Source organism: Triturus cristatus, chromosome 11, assembly GCF_964204655.1.
Source record: "Triturus cristatus chromosome 11, aTriCri1.1, whole genome shotgun sequence".
NCBI lineage: Eukaryota > Metazoa > Chordata > Amphibia > Caudata > Salamandridae > Triturus > Triturus cristatus.
Window position 1 is genome coordinate 1,140,279,724 of NC_140594.1, and position 22,713 is coordinate 1,140,302,436.

The following is a 22,713-nucleotide window of genomic DNA, read 5'->3' on the forward strand; positions in this document are numbered from 1 at the left end:
CAGGAAGGTTGGATATTTCAAGATGGCAACATTTCCTGTCCAATGTCCTCACGTCCCGAACGCTCCCAAACGCTCAAAAGCCTCACACCGGGCAAGCCCTCACCGGGTAGATCTCTGGCTCCCAGTTAAAATCAAATCCTGAGCATGCTAGCGCTAGGATCAAAGAGAGAGGAGAGGGTTAGAGAGCTGCTATCTTGGTAAAGGCCTGAAACTGCTAGTTCCCAAGAGGGTCTGCACTTTCAGTTATGACTGACTGTGAGACGAGAAGATGAAGATTTTCTGCACCCAGCATACATTGCAGCATGCTTAGGCAAATGAGGAGTGAGACCAACCAATCCCTCGCCACTTCGCTGAAAGCTCCTCCTCTGCATAAAGAGAACACTTTTACAAGGGAGCAGAGTGGCGCAGCGGAAGCGTGCTGGGCCCATAACCCAGAGGTCGATGGATCGAAACCATCCTCTGCTATAATATTTCTTGTTTTTTCTTCTGAGAACCAATCTGTCATTTCCACGCTACCAGCAAGGAAAAGCGCAGGCTTGTGCTAGCTATGTGAGAAAAGACTTCTCAACTATCTGTCTCTGCTGAAATACAAGAGAGTGATCGCCAAAGGATCAACCCCATACTTTGAAAGTAAAGATACCCAATTATAAGCATAAATGACTGGTGGGACGTCACACGTTTTTCTGGGCATGCTTTGAATGTCATTCTTGCCTTTTCGTTCTGCTCTTATCATTCTCCTGGGCATTTCATGGAAGGCACTCTCTTTCTCTTCGCTGCTTTGCTTCCAATGCTGCCTAAATATGTTCATTTCCACTATTTGTACTACTGCTTTCCATTTCTTCTCTTCTGCACAGATTTGGCCTTGGTTTCAATCCCCAGTTCCTTACCCTCTACAAGAAACTTTCTACTGCTTTTCATGTTGGTGTCTAAACCAAATGCACCATTGAAACTGGTGCAAGATAGTCATTGAACTCGGGGTTGTAATCTTTAGAACCGAGAGCACCCACATCATAGGGCGTTGGTGGTATAGTGGTGAGCATAGCTGCTTCCCAAGCAGTTGACCCGGGTTCGATTCCCGGCCAATGCAGTGCAAATTTTTATATGTTCTCCAAGCAGGATTTGTTTTAATGCAACATGTCACAAAACGGAAATATCATGAACAGATTAATCAGACGTTAAATTAAAAAAAAAATGAAATACTTAGGCAGGCACCTCGATCGCCCCATCTGCTACATTAATTGTCCTATTAGACGCTATTTTCCAAAAAGCAGAGTCACCACTCACATGTGCTGGTAATAAATATGTTGCGGGCGGTAGACAATGAAAGGGCTGAACCCCGACCAGACATTCTAACTCTAGCATCTCTATATTAAAAAGCATTTCTAGGCAATATCTAGCATGTGAATAAAAGTAGGCAAGATCCACCGATGAATCTGGCAAAAGTCCCCAACGATTTTGTGCACACTTGTTCTCTCACCTGAATGCAGCGCCACCTTGTAGCCATCGGATGTAACTGCAGCTCACAAAATGTTATATCAGCGAGCAAGTTGAGAGGACTCCAAGAGGCAGATGTCCATGGAAAGAGCCTCTCACGACAGCAGGAAGGTTGGATATTTCAAGATGGCAACATTTCCTGTCCAATGTCCTCACGTCCCGAACGCTCCCAAACGCTCAAAAGCCTCCCCTCACCGGGTAGATCTCTGGCTCCCAGTTAAAATCAAATCCTGAGCATGCTAGCGCTAGGATCAAAGAGAGAGGAGAGGGTTAGAGAGCTGCTATCTTGGTTAAGGCCTGAAACTGCTAGTTCCCAAGAGGGTCTGCACTTTCAGTTATGACTGACTGTGAGACGAGAAGATGAAGATTTTCTGCACCCAGCATACATTGCAGCATGCTTAGGCAAATGAGGAGTGAGACCAACCAATCCCTCGCCACTTCGCTGAAAGCTCCTCCTCTGCATAAAGAGAACACTTTTACAAGGGAGCAGAGTGGCGCAGCGGAAGCCTGCTGGGCCCATAACCCAGAGGTCGATGGATCGAAACCATCCTCTGCTATAATATTTCTTGTTTTTTCTTCTGAGAACCAATCTGTCATTTCCACGCTACCAGCAAGGAAAAGCGCAGGCTTGTGCTAGCTATGTGAGAAAAGACTTCTCAACTATCTGTCTCTGCTGAAATACAAGAGAGTGATCGCCAAAGGATCAACCCCATACTTTGAAAGTAAAGATACCCAATTATAAGCATAAATGACTGGTGGGACGTCACACGTTTTTCTGGGCATGCTTTGAATGTCATTCTTGCCTTTTCGTTCTGCTCTTATCATTCTCCTGGGCATTTCATGGAAGGCACTCTCTTTCTCTTCGCTGCTTTGCTTCCAATGCTGCCTAAATATGTTCATTTCCACTATTTGTACTACTGCTTTCCATTTCTTCTCTTCTGCACAGATTTGGCCTTGGTTTCAATCCCCAGTTCCTTACCCTCTACAAGAAACTTTCTACTGCTTTTCATGTTGGTGTCTAAACCAAATGCACCATTGAAACTGGTGCAAGATAGTCATTGAACTCGGGGTTGTAATCTTTAGAACCGAGAGCACCCACATCATAGGGCGTTGGTGGTATAGTGGTGAGCATAGCTGCTTCCCAAGCAGTTGACCCGGGTTCGATTCCCGGCCAATGCAGTGCAAATTTTTATATGTTCTCCAAGCAGGATTTGTTTTAATGCAACATGTCACAAAACGGAAATATCATGAACAGATTAATCAGACGTTAAATTAAAAAAAAAATGAAATACTTAGGCAGGCACCTCGATCGCCCCATCTGCTACATTAATTGTCCTATTAGACGCTATTTTCCAAAAAGCAGAGTCACCACTCACATGTGCTGGTAATAAATATGTTGCGGGCGGTAGACAATGAAAGGGCTGAACCCCGACCAGACATTCTAACTCTAGCATCTCTATATTAAAAAGCATTTCTAGGCAATATCTAGCATGTGAATAAAAGTAGGCAAGATCCACCGATGAATCTGGCAAAAGTCCCCAACGATTTTGTGCACACTTGTTCTCTCACCTGAATGCAGCGCCACCTTGTAGCCATCGGATGTAACTGCAGCTCACAAAATGTTATATCAGCGAGCAAGTTGAGAGGACTCCAAGAGGCAGATGTCCATGGAAAGAGCCTCTCACGACAGCAGGAAGGTTGGATATTTCAAGATGGCAACATTTCCTGTCCAATGTCCTCACGTCCCGAACGCTCCCAAACGCTCAAAAGCCTCCCCTCACCGGGTAGATCTCTGGCTCCCAGTTAAAATCAAATCCTGAGCATGCTAGCGCTAGGATCAAAGAGAGAGGAGAGGGTTAGAGAGCTGCTATCTTGGTTAAGGCCTGAAACTGCTAGTTCCCAAGAGGGTCTGCACTTTCAGTTATGACTGACTGTGAGACGAGAAGATGAAGATTTTCTGCACCCAGCATACATTGCAGCATGCTTAGGCAAATGAGGAGCGAGACCAACCAATCCCTCGCCACTTCGCTGAAAGCTCCTCCTCTGCATAAAGAGAACACTTTTACAAGGGAGCAGAGTGGCGCAGCGGAAGCGTGCTGGGCCCATAACCCAGAGGTCGATGGATCGAAACCATCCTCTGCTATAATATTTCTTGTTTTTTCTTCTGAGAACCAATCTGTCATTTCCACGCTACCAGCAAGGAAAATCGCAGGATTGTGCTAGCTATGTGAGAAAAGACTTCTCAACTATCTGTCTCTGCTGAAATACAAGAGAGTGATCGCCAAAGGATCAACCCCATACTTTGAAAGTAAAGATACCCAATTATAAGCATAAATGACTGGTGGGACCTTCACACGTTTTTCTGGGCATGCTTTGAATGTCATTCTTGCCTTTTCGTTCTGCTCTTATCATTCTCCTGGGCATTTCATGGAAGGCACTCTCTTTCTCTTCGCTGCTTTGCTTCCAATGCTGCCTAAATATGTTCATTTCCACTATTTGTACTACTGCTTTCCATTTCTTCTCTTCTGCACAGATTTGGCCTTGGTTTCAATCCCCAGTTTCTTACCCTCTACAAGAAACTTTCTACTGCTTTTCATGTTGGTATCTAAACCAAATGCACCATTGAAACTGGTGCAAGATAGTCATTGAACTCGGGGTTGTAATCTTTAGAACCGAGAGCACCGACATCATAGGGCGTTGGTGGTATAGTGGTGAGCATAGCTGCTTCCCAAGCAGTTGACCTGGGTTCGATTCCCGGCCAATGCAGTGCAAATTTTTATATGTTCTCCAAGCAGGATTTGTTTTAATGCAACATGTCACAAAACGGAAATATCATGAACAGATTAATCAGACGTTAAATTAAAAAAAAAATGAAATACTTAGGCAGGCATCTCGATCGCCCCATCTGCTACATTCATTGTCCTATTAGATGCTATTTTCCAAAAAGCAGAGTCACCACTCACATGTGCTGGTAATAAATATGTTGCGGGCGGTAGACAATGAAAGGGCTGAACCCCGACCAGACATTCTAACTCTAGCATCTCTATATTAAAAAGCATTTCTAGGCAATATCTAGCATGTGAATAAAAGTAGGCAAGATCCACCGATGAATCTGGCAAAAGTCCCCAACGATTTTGTGCACACTTGTTCTCTCACCTGAATGCAGCGCCACCTTGTAGCCATCGGATGTAACTGCAGCTCACAAAATGTTATATCAGAGAGCAAGTTGAGAGGACTCCAAGAGGCAGATGTCCATGGAAAGAGCCTCTCACGACAGCAGGAAGGTTGGATATTTCAAGATGGCAACATTTCCTGTCCAATGTCCTCACGTCCCGAACGCTCCCAAACGCTCAAAAGCCTCACACCGGGCAAGCCCTCACCGGGTAGATCTCTGGCTCTCAGTTAAAATCAAATCCTGAGCATGCTAGCGCTAGGATCAAAGAGAGAGGAGAGGGTTAGAGAGCTGCTATCTTGGTAAAGGCCTGAAACTGCTAGTTCCCAAGAGGGTCTGCACTTTCAGTTATGACTGACTGTGAGACGAGAAGATGAAGATTTTCTGCACCCAGCATACATTGCAGCATGCTTAGGCAAATGAGGAGCGAGACCAACCAATCCCTCGCCACTTCGCTGAAAGCTCCTCCTCTGCATAAAGAGAACACTTTTACAAGGGAGCAGAGTGGCGCAGCGGAAGCGTGCTGGGCCCATAACCCAGAGGTCGATGGATCGAAACCATCCTCTGCTATAATATTTCTTGTTTTTTCTTCTGAGAACCAATCTGTCATTTCCACGCTACCAGCAAGGAAAAGCGCAGGCTTGTGCTAGCTATGTGAGAAAAGACTTCTCAACTATCTGTCTCTGCTGAAATACAAGAGAGTGATCGCCAAAGGATCAACCCCATACTTTGAAAGTAAAGATACCCAATTATAAGCATAAATGACTGGTGGGACCGTCACACGTTTTTCTGGGCATGCTTTGAATGTCATTCTTGCCTTTTCGTTCTGCTCTTATCATTCTCCTGGGCATTTCATGGAAGGCACTCTCTTTCTCTTCGCTGCTTTGCTTCCAATGCTGCCTAAATATGTTCATTTCCACTATTTGTACTACTGCTTTCCATTTCTTCTCTTCTGCACAGATTTGGCCTTGGTTTCAATCCCCAGTTCCTTACCCTCTACAAGAAACTTTCTACTGCTTTTCATGTTGGTGTCTAAACCAAATGCACCATTGAAACTGGTGCAAGATAGTCATTGAACTCGGGGTTGTAATCTTTAGAACCGAGAGCACCCACATCATAGGGCGTTGGTGGTATAGTGGTGAGCATAGCTGCTTCCCAAGCAGTTGACCCGGGTTCGATTCCCGGCCAATGCAGTGCAAATTTTTATATGTTCTCCAAGCAGGATTTGTTTTAATGCAACATGTCACAAAACGGAAATATCATGAACAGATTAATCAGACGTTAAATTAAAAAAAAAATGAAATACTTAGGCAGGCACCTCGATCGCCCCATCTGCTACATTAATTGTCCTATTAGACGCTATTTTCCAAAAAGCAGAGTCACCACTCACATGTGCTGGTAATAAATATGTTGCGGGCGGTAGACAATGAAAGGGCTGAACCCCGACCAGACATTCTAACTCTAGCATCTCTATATTAAAAAGCATTTCTAGGCAATATCTAGCATGTGAATAAAAGTAGGCAAGATCCACCGATGAATCTGGCAAAAGTCCCCAACGATTTTGTGCACACTTGTTCTCTCACCTGAATGCAGCGCCACCTTGTAGCCATCGGATGTAACTGCAGCTCACAAAATGTTATATCAGCGAGCAAGTTGAGAGGACTCCAAGAGGCAGATGTCCATGGAAAGAGCCTCTCACGACAGCAGGAAGGTTGGATATTTCAAGATGGCAACATTTCCTGTCCAATGTCCTCACGTCCCGAACGCTCCCAAACGCTCAAAAGCCTCACACCGGGCAAGCCCTCACCGGGTAGATCTCTGGCTCCCAGTTAAAATCAAATCCTGAGCATGCTAGCGCTAGGATCAAAGAGAGAGGAGAGGGTTAGAGAGCTGCTATCTTGGTAAAGGCCTGAAACTGCTAGTTCCCAAGAGGGTCTGCACTTTCAGTTATGACTGACTGTGAGACGAGAAGATGAAGATTTTCTGCACCCAGCATACATTGCAGCATGCTTAGGCAAATGAGGAGTGAGACCAACCAATCCCTCGCCACTTCGCTGAAAGCTCCTCCTCTGCATAAAGAGAACACTTTTACAAGGGAGCAGAGTGGCGCAGCGGAAGCCTGCTGGGCCCATAACCCAGAGGTCGATGGATCGAAACCATCCTCTGCTATAATATTTCTTGTTTTTTCTTCTGAGAACCAATCTGTCATTTCCACGCTACCAGCAAGGAAAAGCGCAGGCTTGTGCTAGCTATGTGAGAAAAGACTTCTCAACTATCTGTCTCTGCTGAAATACAAGAGAGTGATCGCCAAAGGATCAACCCCATACTTTGAAAGTAAAGATACCCAATTATAAGCATAAATGACTGGTGGGACCGTCACACGTTTTTCTGGGCATGCTTTGAATGTCATTCTTGCCTTTTCGTTCTGCTCTTATCATTCTCCTGGGCATTTCATGGAAGGCACTCTCTTTCTCTTCGCTGCTTTGCTTCCAATGCTGCCTAAATATGTTCATTTCCACTATTTGTACTACTGCTTTCCATTTCTTCTCTTCTGCACAGATTTGGCCTTGGTTTCAATCCCCAGTTCCTTACCCTCTACAAGAAACTTTCTACTGCTTTTCATGTTGGTGTCTAAACCAAATGCACCATTGAAACTGGTGCAAGATAGTCATTGAACTCGGGGTTGTAATCTTTAGAACCGAGAGCACTCACATCATAGGGCGTTGGTGGTATAGTGGTGAGCATAGCTGCTTCCCAAGCAGTTGACCCGGGTTCGATTCCCGGCCAATGCAGTGCAAATTTTTATATGTTCTCCAAGCAGGATTTGTTTTAATGCAACATGTCACAAAACGGAAATATCATGAACAGATTAATCAGACGTTAAATTAAAAAAAAAATGAAATACTTAGGCAGGCACCTCGATCGCCCCATCTGCTACATTAATTGTCCTATTAGACGCTATTTTCCAAAAAGCAGAGTCACCACTCACATGTGCTGGTAATAAATATGTTGCGGGCGGTAGACAATGAAAGGGCTGAACCCCGACCAGACATTCTAACTCTAGCATCTCTATATTAAAAAGCATTTCTAGGCAATATCTAGCATGTGAATAAAAGTAGGCAAGATCCACCGATGAATCTGGCAAAAGTCCCCAACGATTTTGTGCACACTTGTTCTCTCACCTGAATGCAGCGCCACCTTGTAGCCATCGGATGTAACTGCAGCTCACAAAATGTTATATCAGCGAGCAAGTTGAGAGGACTCCAAGAGGCAGATGTCCATGGAAAGAGCCTCTCACGACAGCAGGAAGGTTGGATATTTCAAGATGGCAACATTTCCTGTCCAATGTCCTCACGTCCCGAACGCTCCCAAACGCTCAAAAGCCTCACACCGGGCAAGCCCTCACCGGGTAGATCTCTGGCTCCCAGTTAAAATCAAATCCTGAGCATGCTAGCGCTAGGATCAAAGAGAGAGGAGAGGGTTAGAGAGCTGCTATCTTGGTTAAGGCCTGAAACTGCTAGTTCCCAAGAGGGTCTGCACTTTCAGTTATGACTGACTGTGAGACGAGAAGATGAAGATTTTCTGCACCCAGCATACATTGCAGCATGCTTAGGCAAATGAGGAGCGAGACCAACCAATCCCTCGCCACTTCGCTGAAAGCTCCTCCTCTGCATAAAGAGAACACTTTTACAAGGGAGCAGAGTGGCGCAGCGGAAGCGTGCTGGGCCCATAACCCAGAGGTCGATGGATCGAAACCATCCTCTGCTATAATATTTCTTGTTTTTTCTTCTGAGAACCAATCTGTCATTTCCACGCTACCAGCAAGGAAAAGCGCAGGCTTGTGCTAGCTATGTGAGAAAAGACTTCTCAACTATCTGTCTCTGCTGAAATACAAGAGAGTGATCGCCAAAGGATCAACCCCATACTTTGAAAGTAAAGATACCCAATTATAAGCATAAATGACTGGTGGGACCGTCACACGTTTTTCTGGGCATGCTTTGAATGTCATTCTTGCCTTTTCGTTCTGCTCTTATCATTCTCCTGGGCATTTCATGGAAGGCACTCTCTTTCTCTTCGCTGCTTTGCTTCCAATGCTGCCTAAATATGTTCATTTCCACTATTTGTACTACTGCTTTCCATTTCTTCTCTTCTGCACAGATTTGGCCTTGGTTTCAATCCCCAGTTTCTTACCCTCTACAAGAAACTTTCTACTGCTTTTCATGTTGGTATCTAAACCAAATGCACCATTGAAACTGGTGCAAGATAGTCATTGAACTCGGGGTTGTAATCTTTAGAACCGAGAGCACCCACATCATAGGGCGTTGGTGGTATAGTGGTGAGCATAGCTGCTTCCCAAGCAGTTGACCCGGGTTCGATTCCCGGCCAATGCAGTGCAAATTTTTATGTGTTCTCCAAGCAGGATTTGTTTTAATGCAACATGTCACAAAACGGAAATATCATGAACAGATTAATCAGACGTTAAATTAAAAAAAAAATGAAATACTTAGGCAGGCATCTCGATCGCCCCATCTGCTACATTCATTGTCCTATTAGATGCTATTTTCCAAAAAGCAGAGTCACCACTCACATGTGCTGGTAATAAATATGTTGCGGGCGGTAGACAATGAAAGGGCTGAACCCCGACCAGACATTCTAACTCTAGCATCTCTATATTAAAAAGCATTTCTAGGCAATATCTAGCATGTGAATAAAAGTAGGCAAGATCCACCGATGAATCTGGCAAAAGTCCCCAACGATTTTGTGCACACTTGTTCTCTCACCTGAATGCAGCGCCACCTTGTAGCCATCGGATGTAACTGCAGCTCACAAAATGTTATATCAGAGAGCAAGTTGAGAGGACTCCAAGAGGCAGATGTCCATGGAAAGAGCCTCTCACGACAGCAGGAAGGTTGGGTATTTCAAGATGGCAACATTTCCTGTCCAACGTCCTCACGTCCCGAACGCTCCCAAACGCTCAAAAGCCTCACACCGGGCAAGCCCTCACCGGGTAGATCTCTGGCTCTCAGTTAAAATCAAATCCTGAGCATGCTAGCGCTAGGATCAAAGAGAGAGGAGAGGGTTAGAGAGCTGCTATCTTGGTAAAGGCCTGAAACTGCTAGTTCCCAAGAGGGTCTGCACTTTCAGTTATGACTGACTGTGAGACGAGAAGATGAAGATTTTCTGCACCCAGCATACATTGCAGCATGCTTAGGCAAATGAGGAGCGAGACCAACCAATCCCTCGCCACTTCGCTGAAAGCTCCTCCTCTGCATAAAGAGAACACTTTTACAAGGGAGCAGAGTGGCGCAGCGGAAGCGTGCTGGGCCCATAACCCAGAGGTCGATGGATCGAAACCATCCTCTGCTATAATATTTCTTGTTTTTTCTTCTGAGAACCAATCTGTCATTTCCACGCTACCAGCAAGGAAAAGCGCAGGCTTGTGCTAGCTATGTGAGAAAAGACTTCTCAACTATCTGTCTCTGCTGAAATACAAGAGAGTGATCGCCAAAGGATCAACCCCATACTTTGAAAGTAAAGATACCCAATTATAAGCATAAATGACTGGTGGGACCGTCACACGTTTTTCTGGGCATGCTTTGAATGTCATTCTTGCCTTTTCGTTCTGCTCTTATCATTCTCCTGGGCATTTCATGGAAGGCACTCTCTTTCTCTTCGCTGCTTTGCTTCCAATGCTGCCTAAATATGTTCATTTCCACTATTTGTACTACTGCTTTCCATTTCTTCTCTTCTGCACAGATTTGGCCTTGGTTTCAATCCCCAGTTTCTTACCCTCTACAAGAAACTTTCTACTGCTTTTCATGTTGGTATCTAAACCAAATGCACCATTGAAACTGGTGCAAGATAGTCATTGAACTCGGGGTTGTAATCTTTAGAACCGAGAGCACCGACATCATAGGGCGTTGGTGGTATAGTGGTGAGCATAGCTGCTTCCCAAGCAGTTGACCTGCGTTCGATTCCCTGCCAATGCAGTGCAAATTTTTATATGTTCTCCAAGCAGGATTTGTTTTAATGCAACATGTCACAAAACGGAAATATCATGAACAGATTAATCAGACGTTAAATTAAAAAAAAAATGAAATACTTAGGCAGGCATCTCGATCGCCCCATCTGCTACATTCATTGTCCTATTAGATGCTATTTTCCAAAAAGCAGAGTCACCACTCACATGTGCTGGTAATAAATATGTTGCGGGCGGTAGACAATGAAAGGGCTGAACCCCGACCAGACATTCTAACTCTAGCATCTCTATATTAAAAAGCATTTCTAGGCAATATCTAGCATGTGAATAAAAGTAGGCAAGATCCACCGATGAATCTGGCAAAAGTCCCCAACGATTTTGTGCACACTTGTTCTCTCACCTGAATGCAGCGCCACCTTGTAGCCATCGGATGTAACTGCAGCTCACAAAATGTTATATCAGAGAGCAAGTTGAGAGGACTCCAAGAGGCAGATGTCCATGGAAAGAGCCTCTCACGACAGCAGGAAGGTTGGGTATTTCAAGATGGCAACATTTCCTGTCCAACGTCCTCACGTCCCGAACGCTCCCAAACGCTCAAAAGCCTCACACCGGGCAAGCCCTCACCGGGTAGATCTCTGGCTCTCAGTTAAAATCAAATCCTGAGCATGCTAGCGCTAGGATCAAAGAGAGAGGAGAGGGTTAGAGAGCTGCTATCTTGGTAAAGGCCTGAAACTGCTAGTTCCCAAGAGGGTCTGCACTTTCAGTTATGACTGACTGTGAGACGAGAAGATGAAGATTTTCTGCACCCAGCATACATTGCAGCATGCTTAGGCAAATGAGGAGCGAGACCAACCAATCCCTCGCCACTTCGCTGAAAGCTCCTCCTCTGCATAAAGAGAACACTTTTACAAGGGAGCAGAGTGGCGCAGCGGAAGCGTGCTGGGCCCATAACCCAGAGGTCGATGGATCGAAACCATCCTCTGCTATAATATTTCTTGTTTTTTCTTCTGAGAACCAATCTGTCATTTCCACGCTACCAGCAAGGAAAAGCGCAGGCTTGTGCTAGCTATGTGAGAAAAGACTTCTCAACTATCTGTCTCTGCTGAAATACAAGAGAGTGATCGCCAAAGGATCAACCCCATACTTTGAAAGTAAAGATACCCAATTATAAGCATAAATGACTGGTGGGACCGTCACACGTTTTTCTGGGCATGCTTTGAATGTCATTCTTGCCTTTTCGTTCTGCTCTTATCATTCTCCTGGGCATTTCATGGAAGGCACTCTCTTTCTCTTCGCTGCTTTGCTTCCAATGCTGCCTAAATATGTTCATTTCCACTATTTGTACTACTGCTTTCCATTTCTTCTCTTCTGCACAGATTTGGCCTTGGTTTCAATCCCCAGTTCCTTACCCTCTACAAGAAACTTTCTACTGCTTTTCATGTTGGTGTCTAAACCAAATGCACCATTGAAACTGGTGCAAGATAGTCATTGAACTCGGGGTTGTAATCTTTAGAACCGAGAGCACCCACATCATAGGGCGTTGGTGGTATAGTGGTGAGCATAGCTGCTTCCCAAGCAGTTGACCCGGGTTCGATTCCCGGCCAATGCAGTGCAAATTTTTATATGTTCTCCAAGCAGGATTTGTTTTAATGCAACATGTCACAAAACGGAAATATCATGAACAGATTAATCAGACGTTAAATTAAAAAAAAAATGAAATACTTAGGCAGGCACCTCGATCGCCCCATCTGCTACATTAATTGTCCTATTAGACGCTATTTTCCAAAAAGCAGAGTCACCACTCACATGTGCTGGTAATAAATATGTTGCGGGCGGTAGACAATGAAAGGGCTGAACCCCGACCAGACATTCTAACTCTAGCATCTCTATATTAAAAAGCATTTCTAGGCAATATCTAGCATGTGAATAAAAGTAGGCAAGATCCACCGATGAATCTGGCAAAAGTCCCCAACGATTTTGTGCACACTTGTTCTCTCACCTGAATGCAGCGCCACCTTGTAGCCATCGGATGTAACTGCAGCTCACAAAATGTTATATCAGCGAGCAAGTTGAGAGGACTCCAAGAGGCAGATGTCCATGGAAAGAGCCTCTCACGACAGCAGGAAGGTTGGATATTTCAAGATGGCAACATTTCCTGTCCAATGTCCTCACGTCCCGAACGCTCCCAAACGCTCAAAAGCCTCACACCGGGTAGATCTCTGGCTCCCAGTTAAAATCAAATCCTGAGCATGCTAGCGCTAGGATCAAAGAGAGAGGAGAGGGTTAGAGAGCTGCTATCTTGGTAAAGGCCTGAAACTGCTAGTTCCCAAGAGGGTCTGCACTTTCAGTTATGACTGACTGTTAGACGAGAAGATGAAGATTTTCTGCACCCAGCATACATTGCAGCATGCTTAGGCAAATGAGGAGCGAGACCAACCAATCCCTCGCCACTTCGCTGAAAGCTCCTCCTCTGCATAAAGAGAACACTTTTACAAGGGAGCAGAGTGGCGCAGCGGAAGCGTGCTGGGCCCATAACCCAGAGGTCGATGGATTGAAACCATCCTCTGCTATAATATTTCTTGTTTTTTCTTCTGAGAACCAATCTGTCATTTCCACGCTACCAGCAAGGAAAAGCGCAGGCTTGTGCTAGCTATGTGAGAAAAGACTTCTCAACTATCTGTCTCTGCTGAAATACAAGAGAGTGATCGCCAAAGGATCAACCCCATACTTTGAAAGTAAAGATACCCAATTATAAGCATAAATGACTGGTGGGACCGTCACACGTTTTTCTGGGCATGCTTTGAATGTCATTCTTGCCTTTTCGTTCTGCTCTTATCATTCTCCTGGGCATTTCATGGAAGGCACTCTCTTTCTCTTCGCTGCTTTGCTTCCAATGCTGCCTAAATATGTTCATTTCCACTATTTGTACTACTGCTTTCCATTTCTTCTCTTCTGCACAGATTTGGCCTTGGTTTCAATCCCCAGTTCCTTACCCTCTACAAGAAACTTTCTACTGCTTTTCATGTTGGTATCTAAACCAAATGCACTATTGAAACTGGTGCAAGATAGTCATTGAACTCGGGGTTGTAATCTTTAGAACCGAGAGCAACCACATCATAGGGCGTTGGTGGTATAGTGGTGAGCATAGCTGCTTCCCAAGCAGTTGACCCGGGTTCGATTCCCGGCCAATGCAGTGCAAATTTTTATATGTTCTCCAAGCAGGATTTGTTTTAATGCAACATGTCACAAAACGGAAATATCATGAACAGATTAATCAGACGTTAAATTAAAAAAAAAATGAAATACTTAGGCAGGCATCTCGATCGCCCCATCTGCTACATTCATTGTCCTATTAGATGCTATTTTCCAAAAAGCAGAGTCACCACTCACATGTGCTGGTAATAAATATGTTGCGGGCGGTAGACAATGAAAGGGCTGAACCCCGACCAGACATTCTAACTCTAGCATCTCTATATTAAAAAGCATTTCTAGGCAATATCTAGCATGTGAATAAAAGTAGGCAAGATCCACCGATGAATCTGGCAAAAGTCCCCAACGATTTTGTGCACACTTGTTCTCTCACCTGAATGCAGCGCCACCTTGTAGCCATCGGATGTAACTGCAGCTCACAAAATGTTATATCAGAGAGCAAGTTGAGAGGACTCCAAGAGGCAGATGTCCATGGAAAGAGCCTCTCACGACAGCAGGAAGGTTGGGTATTTCAAGATGGCAACATTTCCTGTCCAACGTCCTCACGTCCCGAACGCTCCCAAACGCTCAAAAGCCTCACACCGGGCAAGCCCTCACCGGGTAGATCTCTGGCTCCCAGTTAAAATCAAATCCTGAGCATGCTAGCGCTAGGATCAAAGAGAGAGGAGAGGGTTAGAGAGCTGCTATCTTGGTAAAGGCCTGAAACTGCTAGTTCCCAAGAGGGTCTGCACTTTCAGTTATGACTGACTGTGAGACGAGAAGATGAAGATTTTCTGCACCCAGCATACATTGCAGCATGCTTAGGCAAATGAGGAGTGAGACCAACCAATCCCTCGCCACTTCGCTGAAAGCTCCTCCTCTGCATAAAGAGAACACTTTTACAAGGGAGCAGAGTGGCGCAGCGGAAGCCTGCTGGGCCCATAACCCAGAGGTCGATGGATCGAAACCATCCTCTGCTATAATATTTCTTGTTTTTTCTTCTGAGAACCAATCTGTCATTTCCACGCTACCAGCAAGGAAAAGCGCAGGCTTGTGCTAGCTATGTGAGAAAAGACTTCTCAACTATCTGTCTCTGCTGAAATACAAGAGAGTGATCGCCAAAGGATCAACCCCATACTTTGAAAGTAAAGATACCCAATTATAAGCATAAATGACTGGTGGGACCGTCACACGTTTTTCTGGGCATGCTTTGAATGTCATTCTTGCCTTTTCGTTCTGCTCTTATCATTCTCCTGGGCATTTCATGGAAGGCACTCTCTTTCTCTTCGCTGCTTTGCTTCCAATGCTGCCTAAATATGTTCATTTCCACTATTTGTACTACTGCTTTCCATTTCTTCTCTTCTGCACAGATTTGGCCTTGGTTTCAATCCCCAGTTCCTTACCCTCTACAAGAAACTTTCTACTGCTTTTCATGTTGGTGTCTAAACCAAATGCACCATTGAAACTGGTGCAAGATAGTCATTGAACTCGGGGTTGTAATCTTTAGAACCGAGAGCACCCACATCATAGGGCGTTGGTGGTATAGTGGTGAGCATAGCTGCTTCCCAAGCAGTTGACCCGGGTTCGATTCCCGGCCAATGCAGTGCAAATTTTTATATGTTCTCCAAGCAGGATTTGTTTTAATGCAACATGTCACAAAACGGAAATATCATGAACAGATTAATCAGACGTTAAATTAAAAAAAAAATGAAATACTTAGGCAGGCACCTCGATCGCCCCATCTGCTACATTAATTGTCCTATTAGACGCTATTTTCCAAAAAGCAGAGTCACCACTCACATGTGCTGGTAATAAATATGTTGCGGGCGGTAGACAATGAAAGGGCTGAACCCCGACCAGACATTCTAACTCTAGCATCTCTATATTAAAAAGCATTTCTAGGCAATATCTAGCATGTGAATAAAAGTAGGCAAGATCCACCGATGAATCTGGCAAAAGTCCCCAACGATTTTGTGCACACTTGTTCTCTCACCTGAATGCAGCGCCACCTTGTAGCCATCGGATGTAACTGCAGCTCACAAAATGTTATATCAGCGAGCAAGTTGAGAGGACTCCAAGAGGCAGATGTCCATGGAAAGAGCCTCTCACGACAGCAGGAAGGTTGGATATTTCAAGATGGCAACATTTCCTGTCCAATGTCCTCACGTCCCGAACGCTCCCAAACGCTCAAAAGCCTCACACCGGGCAAGCCCTCAACGGGTAGATCTCTGGCTCCCAGTTAAAATCAAATCCTGAGCATGCTAGCGCTAGGATCAAAGAGAGAGGAGAGGGTTAGAGAGCTGCTATCTTGGTTAAGGCCTGAAACTGCTAGTTCCCAAGAGGGTCTGCACTTTCAGTTATGACTGACTGTGAGACGAGAAGATGAAGATTTTCTGCACCCAGCATACATTGCAGCATGCTTAGGCAAATGAGGAGCGAGACCAACCAATCCCTCGCCACTTCGCTGAAAGCTCCTCCTCTGCATAAAGAGAACACTTTTACAAGGGAGCAGAGTGGCGCAGCGGAAGCGTGCTGGGCCCATAACCCAGAGGTCGATGGATCGAAACCATCCTCTGCTATAATATTTCTTGTTTTTTCTTCTGAGAACCAATCTGTCATTTCCACGCTACCAGCAAGGAAAAGCGCAGGCTTGTGCTAGCTATGTGAGAAAAGACTTCTCAACTATCTGTCTCTGCTGAAATACAAGAGAGTGATCGCCAAAGGATCAACCCCATACTTTGAAAGTAAAGATACCCAATTATAAGCATAAATGACTGGTGGGACCGTCACACGTTTTTCTGGGCATGCTTTGAATGTCATTCTTGCCTTTTCGTTCTGCTCTTATCATTCTCCTGGGCATTTCATGGAAGGCACTCTCTTTCTCTTCGCTGCTTTGCTTCCAATGCTGCCTAAATATGTTCATTTCCACTATTTGTACTACTGCTTTCCATTTCTTCTCTTCTGCACAGATTTGGCCTTGGTTTCAATCCCCAGTTCCTTACCCTCTACAAGAAACTTTCTACTGCTTTTCATGTTGGTATCTAAACCAAATGCACTATTGAAACTGGTGCAAGATAGTCATTGAACTCGGGGTTGTAATCTTTAGAACCGAGAGCAACCACATCATAGGGCGTTGGTGGTATAGTGGTGAGCATAGCTGCTTCCCAAGCAGTTGACCCGGGTTCGATTCCCGGCCAATGCAGTGCAAATTTTTATATGTTCTCCAAGCAGGATTTGTTTTAATGCAACATGTCACAAAACGGAAATATCATGAACAGATTAATCAGACGTTAAATTAAAAAAAAAAATGAAATACTTAGGCAGGCATCTCGATCGCCCCATCTGCTACATTCATTGTCCTATTAGATGCTATTTTCCAAAAAGCAGAGTCACCACTCACATGTGCTGGTAATAAATATGTTGCGGGCGGTAGACAATGAAAGGGCTGAACCCCGACCAGACATTCTAACTCTAGCATCTCTATATTAAAAAGCATTTCTAGGCAATATCTAGCATGTGAATAAAAGTAGGCAAGATCCACCGATGAATCTGGCAAAAGTCCCCAACGATTTTGTGCACACTTGTTCTCTCACCTGAATGCAGCGCCACCTTGTAGCCATCGGATGTAACTGCAGCTCACAAAATGTTATATCAGCGAGCAAGTTGAGAGGACTCCAAGAGGCAGATGTCCATGGAAAGAGCCTCTCACGACAGCAGGAAGGTTGGATATTTCAAGATGGCAACATTTCCTGTCCAATGTCCTCACGTCCCGAACGCTCCCAAACGCTCAAAAGCCTCACACCGGGTAGATCTCTGGCTCCCAGTTAAAATCAAATCCTGAGCATGCTAGCGCTAGGATCAAAGAGAGAGGAGAGGGTTAGAGAGCTGCTATCTTGGTAAAGGCCTGAAACTGCTAGTTCCCAAGAGGGTCTGCACTTTCAGTTATGACTGACTGTTAGACGAGAAGATGAAGATTTTCTGCACCCAGCATACATTGCAGCATGCTTAGGCAAATGAGGAGCGAGACCAACCAATCCCTCGCCACTTCGCTGAAAGCTCCTCCTCTGCATAAAGAGAACACTTTTACAAGGGAGCAGAGTGGCGCAGCGGAAGCGTGCTGGGCCCATAACCCAGAGGTCGATGGATTGAAACCATCCTCTGCTATAATATTTCTTGTTTTTTCTTCTGAGAACCAATCTGTCATTTCCACGCTACCAGCAAGGAAAAGCGCAGGCTTGTGCTAGCTATGTGAGAAAAGACTTCTCAACTATCTGTCTCTGCTGAAATACAAGAGAGTGATCGCCAAAGGATCAACCCCATACTTTGAAAGTAAAGATACCCAATTATAAGCATAAATGACTGGTGGGACCGTCACACGTTTTTCTGGGCATGCTTTGAATGTCATTCTTGCCTTTTCGTTCTGCTCTTATCATTCTCCTGGGCATTTCATGGAAGGCACTCTCTTTCTCTTCGCTGCTTTGCTTCCAATGCTGCCTAAATATGTTCATTTCCACTATTTGTACTACTGCTTTCCATTTCTTCTCTTCTGCACAGATTTGGCCTTGGTTTCAATCCCCAGTTCCTTACCCTCTACAAGAAACTTTCTACTGCTTTTCATGTTGGTATCTAAACCAAATGCACTATTGAAACTGGTGCAAGATAGTCATTGAACTCGGGGTTGTAATCTTTAGAACCGAGAGCAACCACATCATAGGGCGTTGGTGGTATAGTGGTGAGCATAGCTGCTTCCCAAGCAGTTGACCCGGGTTCGATTCCCGGCCAATGCAGTGCAAATTTTTATATGTTCTCCAAGCAGGATTTGTTTTAATGCAACATGTCACAAAACGGAAATATCATGAACAGATTAATCAGACGTTAAATTAAAAAAAAAATGAAATACTTAGGCAGGCATCTCGATCGCCCCATCTGCTACATTCATTGTCCTATTAGATGCTATTTTCCAAAAAGCAGAGTCACCACTCACATGTGCTGGTAATAAATATGTTGCGGGCGGTAGACAATGAAAGGGCTGAACCCCGACCAGACATTCTAACTCTAGCATCTCTATATTAAAAAGCATTTCTAGGCAATATCTAGCATGTGAATAAAAGTAGGCAAGATCCACCGATGAATCTGGCAAAAGTCCCCAACGATTTTGTGCACACTTGTTCTCTCACCTGAATGCAGCGCCACCTTGTAGCCATCGGATGTAACTGCAGCTCACAAAATGTTATATCAGAGAGCAAGTTGAGAGGACTCCAAGAGGCAGATGTCCATGGAAAGAGCCTCTCACGACAGCAGGAAGGTTGGGTATTTCAAGATGGCAACATTTCCTGTCCAACGTCCTCACGTCCCGAACGCTCCCAAACGCTCAAAAGCCTCGCCCTCACCGGGTAGATCTCTGGCTCCCAGTTAAAATCAAATCCTGAGCATGCTAGCGCTAGGATCAAAGAGAGAGGAGAGGGTTAGAGAGCTGCTATCTTGGTAAAGGCCTGAAACTGCTAGTTCCCAAGAGGGTCTGCACTTTCAGTTATGACTGACTGTGAGACGAGAAGATGAAGATTTTCTGCACCCAGCATACATTGCAGCATGCTTAGGCAAATGAGGAGTGAGACCAACCAATCCCTCGCCACTTCGCTGAAAGCTCCTCCTCTGCATAAAGAGAACACTTTTACAAGGGAGCAGAGTGGCGCAGCGGAAGCCTGCTGGGCCCATAACCCAGAGGTCGATGGATCGAAACCATCCTCTGCTATAATATTTCTTGTTTTTTCTTCTGAGAACCAATCTGTCATTTCCACGCTACCAGCAAGGAAAAGCGCAGGCTTGTGCTAGCTATGTGAGAAAAGACTTCTCAACTATCTGTCTCTGCTGAAATACAAGAGAGTGATCGCCAAAGGATCAACCCCATACTTTGAAAGTAAAGATACCCAATTATAAGCATAAATGACTGGTGGGACCGTCACACGTTTTTCTGGGCATGCTTTGAATGTCATTCTTGCCTTTTCGTTCTGCTCTTATCATTCTCCTGGGCATTTCATGGAAGGCACTCTCTTTCTCTTCGCTGCTTTGCTTCCAATGCTGCCTAAATATGTTCATTTCCACTATTTGTACTACTGCTTTCCATTTCTTCTCTTCTGCACAGATTTGGCCTTGGTTTCAATCCCCAGTTCCTTACCCTCTACAAGAAACTTTCTACTGCTTTTCATGTTGGTGTCTAAACCAAATGCACCATTGAAACTGGTGCAAGATAGTCATTGAACTCGGGGTTGTAATCTTTAGAACCGAGAGCACCCACATCATAGGGCGTTGGTGGTATAGTGGTGAGCATAGCTGCTTCCCAAGCAGTTGACCCGGGTTCGATTCCCGGCCAATGCAGTGCAAATTTTTATATGTTCTCCAAGCAGGATTTGTTTTAATGCAACATGTCACAAAACGGAAATATCATGAACAGATTAATCAGACGTTAAATTAAAAAAAAAATGAAATACTTAGGCAGGCACCTCGATCGCCCCATCTGCTACATTAATTGTCCTATTAGACGCTATTTTCCAAAAAGCAGAGTCACCACTCACATGTGCTGGTAATAAATATGTTGCGGGCGGTAGACAATGAAAGGGCTGAACCCCGACCAGACATTCTAACTCTAGCATCTCTATATTAAAAAGCATTTCTAGGCAATATCTAGCATGTGAATAAAAGTAGGCAAGATCCACCGATGAATCTGGCAAAAGTCCCCAACGATTTTGTGCACACTTGTTCTCTCACCTGAATGCAGCGCCACCTTGTAGCCATCGGATGTAACTGCAGCTCACAAAATGTTATATCAGCGAGCAAGTTGAGAGGACTCCAAGAGGCAGATGTCCATGGAAAGAGCCTCTCACGACAGCAGGAAGGTTGGATATTTCAAGATGGCAACATTTCCTGTCCAATGTCCTCACGTCCCGAACGCTCCCAAACGCTCAAAAGCCTCACACCGGGCAAGCCCTCAACGGGTAGATCTCTGGCTCCCAGTTAAAATCAAATCCTGAGCATGCTAGCGCTAGGATCAAAGAGAGAGGAGAGGGTTAGAGAGCTGCTATCTTGGTTAAGGCCTGAAACTGCTAGTTCCCAAGAGGGTCTGCACTTTCAGTTATGACTGACTGTGAGACGAGAAGATGAAGATTTTCTGCACCCAGCATACATTGCAGCATGCTTAGGCAAATGAGGAGCGAGACCAACCAATCCCTCGCCACTTCGCTGAAAGCTCCTCCTCTGCATAAAGAGAACACTTTTACAAGGGAGCAGAGTGGCGCAGCGGAAGCGTGCTGGGCCCATAACCCAGAGGTCGATGGATCGAAACCATCCTCTGCTATAATATTTCTTGTTTTTTCTTCTGAGAACCAATCTGTCATTTCCACGCTACCAGCAAGGAAAAGCGCAGGCTTGTGCTAGCTATGTGAGAAAAGACTTCTCAACTATCTGTCTCTGCTGAAATACAAGAGAGTGATCGCCAAAGGATCAACCCCATACTTTGAAAGTAAAGATACCCAATTATAAGCATAAATGACTGGTGGGACCGTCACACGTTTTTCTGGGCATGCTTTGAATGTCATTCTTGCCTTTTCGTTCTGCTCTTATCATTCTCCTGGGCATTTCATGGAAGGCACTCTCTTTCTCTTCGCTGCTTTGCTTCCAATGCTGCCTAAATATGTTCATTTCCACTATTTGTACTACTGCTTTCCATTTCTTCTCTTCTGCACAGATTTGGCCTTGGTTTCAATCCCCAGTTCCTTACCCTCTACAAGAAACTTTCTACTGCTTTTCATGTTGGTGTCTAAACCAAATGCACCATTGAAACTGGTGCAAGATAGTCATTGAACTCGGGGTTGTAATCTTTAGAACCGAGAGCACCCACATCATAGGGCGTTGGTGGTATAGTGGTGAGCATAGCTGCTTCCCAAGCAGTTGACCCGGGTTCGATTCCCGGCCAATGCAGTGCAAATTTTTATATGTTCTCCAAGCAGGATTTGTTTTAATGCAACATGTCACAAAACGGAAATATCATGAACAGATTAATCAGACGTTAAATTAAAAAAAAAATGAAATACTTAGGCAGGCACCTCGATCGCCCCATCTGCTACATTAATTGTCCTATTAGACGCTATTTTCCAAAAAGCAGAGTCACCACTCACATGTGCTGGTAATAAATATGTTGCGGGCGGTAGACAATGAAAGGGCTGAACCCCGACCAGACATTCTAACTCTAGCATCTCTATATTAAAAAGCATTTCTAGGCAATATCTAGCATGTGAATAAAAGTAGGCAAGATCCACCGATGAATCTGGCAAAAGTCCCCAACGATTTTGTGCACACTTGTTCTCTCACCTGAATGCAGCGCCACCTTGTAGCCATCGGATGTAACTGCAGCTCACAAAATGTTATATCAGCGAGCAAGTTGAGAGGACTCCAAGAGGCAGATGTCCATGGAAAGAGCCTCTCACGACAGCAGGAAGGTTGGATATTTCAAGATGGCAACATTTCCTGTCCAATGTCCTCACGTCCCGAACGCTCCCAAACGCTCAAAAGCCTCACACCGGGCAAGCCCTCAACGGGTAGATCTCTGGCTCCCAGTTAAAATCAAATCCTGAGCATGCTAGCGCTAGGATCAAAGAGAGAGGAGAGGGTTAGAGAGCTGCTATCTTGGTTAAGGCCTGAAACTGCTAGTTCCCAAGAGGGTCTGCACTTTCAGTTATGACTGACTGTGAGACGAGAAGATGAAGATTTTCTGCACCCAGCATACATTGCAGCATGCTTAGGCAAATGAGGAGCGAGACCAACCAATCCCTCGCCACTTCGCTGAAAGCTCCTCCTCTGCATAAAGAGAACACTTTTACAAGGG

General features: G+C 44.9%; 13 non-coding genes across 13 annotated transcripts; all 13 read left to right on the plus strand.

Moving 5' to 3' along the window:
• Positions 1-1,015: 1,015 nt before the first annotated feature.
• On the plus strand, positions 1,016-1,087 carry TRNAG-CCC (transfer RNA glycine (anticodon CCC)). Its single transcript has one exon. It is a non-coding gene; the product is annotated as a tRNA-Gly (tRNA).
• A 1,514-nt stretch (positions 1,088-2,601) lies between these two features.
• Positions 2,602-2,673, plus strand: TRNAG-CCC (transfer RNA glycine (anticodon CCC)). The gene has a single exon. It is a non-coding gene; the product is annotated as a tRNA-Gly (tRNA).
• A 1,515-nt stretch (positions 2,674-4,188) lies between these two features.
• On the plus strand, positions 4,189-4,260 carry TRNAG-CCC (transfer RNA glycine (anticodon CCC)). The gene has a single exon. It is a non-coding gene; the product is annotated as a tRNA-Gly (tRNA).
• Positions 4,261-5,787: 1,527 nt separating this feature from the next.
• On the plus strand, positions 5,788-5,859 carry TRNAG-CCC (transfer RNA glycine (anticodon CCC)). The gene has a single exon. It is a non-coding gene; the product is annotated as a tRNA-Gly (tRNA).
• A 1,527-nt stretch (positions 5,860-7,386) lies between these two features.
• Positions 7,387-7,458, plus strand: TRNAG-CCC (transfer RNA glycine (anticodon CCC)). The gene has a single exon. It is a non-coding gene; the product is annotated as a tRNA-Gly (tRNA).
• A 1,527-nt stretch (positions 7,459-8,985) lies between these two features.
• TRNAG-CCC (transfer RNA glycine (anticodon CCC)) lies at positions 8,986-9,057 on the plus strand. Its single transcript has one exon. It is a non-coding gene; the product is annotated as a tRNA-Gly (tRNA).
• Positions 9,058-12,183: 3,126 nt separating this feature from the next.
• Positions 12,184-12,255, plus strand: TRNAG-CCC (transfer RNA glycine (anticodon CCC)). The gene has a single exon. It is a non-coding gene; the product is annotated as a tRNA-Gly (tRNA).
• A 1,512-nt stretch (positions 12,256-13,767) lies between these two features.
• On the plus strand, positions 13,768-13,839 carry TRNAG-CCC (transfer RNA glycine (anticodon CCC)). The gene has a single exon. It is a non-coding gene; the product is annotated as a tRNA-Gly (tRNA).
• A 1,527-nt stretch (positions 13,840-15,366) lies between these two features.
• TRNAG-CCC (transfer RNA glycine (anticodon CCC)) lies at positions 15,367-15,438 on the plus strand. Its single transcript has one exon. It is a non-coding gene; the product is annotated as a tRNA-Gly (tRNA).
• A 1,527-nt stretch (positions 15,439-16,965) lies between these two features.
• TRNAG-CCC (transfer RNA glycine (anticodon CCC)) lies at positions 16,966-17,037 on the plus strand. The gene has a single exon. It is a non-coding gene; the product is annotated as a tRNA-Gly (tRNA).
• A 1,513-nt stretch (positions 17,038-18,550) lies between these two features.
• On the plus strand, positions 18,551-18,622 carry TRNAG-CCC (transfer RNA glycine (anticodon CCC)). Its single transcript has one exon. It is a non-coding gene; the product is annotated as a tRNA-Gly (tRNA).
• Positions 18,623-20,138: 1,516 nt separating this feature from the next.
• On the plus strand, positions 20,139-20,210 carry TRNAG-CCC (transfer RNA glycine (anticodon CCC)). Its single transcript has one exon. It is a non-coding gene; the product is annotated as a tRNA-Gly (tRNA).
• Positions 20,211-21,737: 1,527 nt separating this feature from the next.
• Positions 21,738-21,809, plus strand: TRNAG-CCC (transfer RNA glycine (anticodon CCC)). The gene has a single exon. It is a non-coding gene; the product is annotated as a tRNA-Gly (tRNA).
• Positions 21,810-22,713: the final 904 nt, after the last annotated feature.